This window comes from Myotis davidii, unplaced genomic scaffold (genome assembly GCF_000327345.1).
Source record: "Myotis davidii unplaced genomic scaffold, ASM32734v1 scaffold205, whole genome shotgun sequence".
Lineage (NCBI taxonomy): Eukaryota > Metazoa > Chordata > Mammalia > Chiroptera > Vespertilionidae > Myotis > Myotis davidii.
Genome location: NW_006297573.1, coordinates 3,477,086 through 3,480,431, shown reverse-complemented (window position 1 = coordinate 3,480,431; position 3,346 = coordinate 3,477,086).

Sequence of the window (3,346 nt, the reverse complement as noted above, 5' to 3'; positions counted from 1 at the left end):
ACGCAATTTTCACCGTAAGTCGGAACCCACCTATATACGCACCTACATCACTCACATGGAGCACATACACAGCAGTAATGAAGTGAAACAGTAAAAAAATTTAAAGGAAAGATAACAATTCCTGACCTTTACTTGTGGTAGGTAAATAATAAAAAAACATAAAGCACATTGTGTACATACGTCAAAATGACAGAGCTTTTTTTTAAATAAATAAATGGGAGATGGCGACGTAACCATGAAACGACGTGCGTCGAGTCCGACGTAACCCAAGGACTATCTGTACACTCTATATCCATATGTACAGACTTCCGATAATATGGTCCAGTAAGCATGTCTAATAGGCACCAGGCTCTGAGCCAGGAGATTCCATGGAACTTAAATTCTAGACTATGGGAAACCACTGAATCTCATTCCCCCTGGCACAAGGCCTGCTGCATATTTGAAGCCTGATAAAGTGTTATTGAATGAATAGATGAGTAAAAATAAATCACTACCAATTAGCTAGGCAATTATTATCACATTGAAAAACGTCTCTATAATAAGAAAATAGGGTTTACTAGAGCAAAACAGATTAACACTCTAATTCACTATTTTCTTGAATGAGGAAAAAATCACTAAAAGGAAACCTTTAATTTAAAAAAGAAAATAATAAGATCACCTATTTTCTCTTTCTTAAAAAAAAAATCAATAAGGTGCCTATTTATACAAATACAGATCCTGCTAAGAACAATCAATCATTACTGAAAGCACAGTTACTTAAAAAATATTTTGTCCAAGTATTTTAGTTGTTAGTCTCAAAAACATAAATCTTATTGAACTATTAATTTCATAATATTGATACAGCACTTCTTGAAACTCTTTACAATAACTTTTTTTTAGAAATAAGCATTTTTATTATATGTAATGTAGACTACTACAGTCTTTTTGGATGTCAGTTTGATAGCATATCACTTCTTAACAATAATTTTATTTTTTTATTTTCTTTATTTTATTTTTTTAAATCTTACCAATTACTTTTATTGGTACTTAAAAAATAATTGATATAGAGAAATAGATGTCAAATAGAACACACCATGGAAGAGCACATCATTTTTAAACAATTTATAAAAATCAAAAATGGAATTTCAATTCTTTGATATATTTCCTCACAGCAAACTGTTTTTGACACAACGTACTAAACCGAAAACAAATTTCACAGACAACACACACACAATTTATTCTACTTTTTAATTAACAATAATTTTAATGACTCTACTCTCTCCTGATTCACCTCTTCCCTATTTGACTTTCCTTCTCACTCTTCCACTCTTAGCATTTTAAACAATCAACTAATATGGTAATAACTACAAAACCAAGTCTCCTATTTATTGATTTACTTGGGTCATGGGCCCATCCATGAACCAGTGTTGCTGGCCAATGAGTTGGAAAATGATAACTGTTCAGGTGTGACTCACTTGTGCATGCCAAGGAAACAGGAAATGGTAAGAGAGTTGATCTTATCCTAACCAACTAACTCAGAGCAAGGGGAAAATGGTAAGTCCAAATAAAATTAGGGTGATCTTACTAAGGGGGAAGTGAAAAAAAAGTATAGATATCCACTACAATTGACATTCAAAAAAGTTTGTTTGAATATAATTTAATTCAAACAATTAGCACTTCATCCTGTCTATGGTATTCTAAATATTTTCTGGAAAATCTTTTAAAATGAAATGATAATTATAACTATTGATTATTTGTCTAATTATCACACAAATCTTTAAAATATACATTTGTAAAGGACTTTGCAAAATGCTTTTATATGCATAGGTGGCCATATTGCTGAGTTTTTATGCACACTTATGAGACTTTCAACTAATCCCTACCATCTTTCTCTCAGTCTCCTTTGTTGCAAAATGGAGATGATAATAATAATAACCTATCTGAAATGTCATGAAAGTAATGAGACAATGCCTCCAAAATAGTACTTTTTAACCTAGCATCCTAGTATGTTTGCTTATTATTACCTCATTTACTAGTACTCTTCACAACATTTCTAGAAACCATATTGGGTAGTCACAGTTTGATCATTTTCAGCGGTTCTCAACCTGTAGGTCGCGACCATAGGAAAACACATATAGCATATCATATATTTACATTATGATTCATAACGGTAGCAATATTACAGTTATGAAGTAGCAACAAAAATAATTTTATGGTTGGGGGTCATCACAACACGAGGAACTGTATTAAAGGGTCATGGCATTAGGAAGGTTGAGAACCACTGATAATCAGTAGCAACTACATATCAGACACAATTACCAAGATAAATGGCATGGGTCTTTTATATCCATGAGTCAAGCAAGGATTCCCATGGTTCAACCAGGTCATTGTAGGCCACTCCATGCAGGGGAACAGAGTGTGGAAAGAAAGACACAGAGAGGAAAATGCACGGTACCTTAGGGAACTGCAAGTAGTGTAATCAGAGTCCAGGTATGTTCAGAAAAGTGAGCCTAGAAAAATACACAGAAGTCTAGTAGGAAGAATTTGAAAGTCATTTAGTTTTCACCTCTACTCACAATGAAATGTTGAAAACTTTTAGACTCAAGAATTATGTTTTCAGATTTTAGGAAGAAAAGCACATCCTGCATATATGAAGTATGGCAAGAGCCAGGGTAACAGAAGAAACTAGGCAATCACAATAGACGAGGGCATCTCAAACTTCAATGTGCAACTGAATCAAACTCGGAATATTTAAAGCACAGATGTGATTCAGGAGTGCTGGTGGAGGGCCCTGGAGTCTGCATTTCTAATAAGCTCCCAGGTGATATCAATGCTGCTGGGACCAGTCCCTGTGATCACGTAAGCCTTACCATAAATATCTTGCTATACAGTGGGGCCTTGACTTACGAGTTTAATTCATTGAGACCGAGCTAGTTAAGGAGCTCATTAACTCAAATTACTCTATCAACTCAATGCAAAAAATCGGCCGAGAGACAGCTGGTATCTCAAAAAACTTGTTAGTCAGGACACTCATAAGTCAAGGCCCCACTGTATCTCCTACTGGTTCTGCTTCTGTGATTGAACCCTAACATGTTTTGGTAAGTGGAAATAAGGTGTTGCTGTAACAAACAACAACAACAACAAATGCGGGAATGGCTAGAATTGGGTGATAGAAACTGGAAGAATTTTGAGGAACATGATGGAAAAAAGCCTATCTTGTCTTAAACAAATTATTAATAAAAATATGGGCATTAACAACTCTGTGAGGACACAGAAGGAGGTGGGGAGCCTGGTAAAGAAACATACATCACCTTATAGCATACCTAAATCATCATGAACAGACTGGTGGTAGAAATATGGACATTCA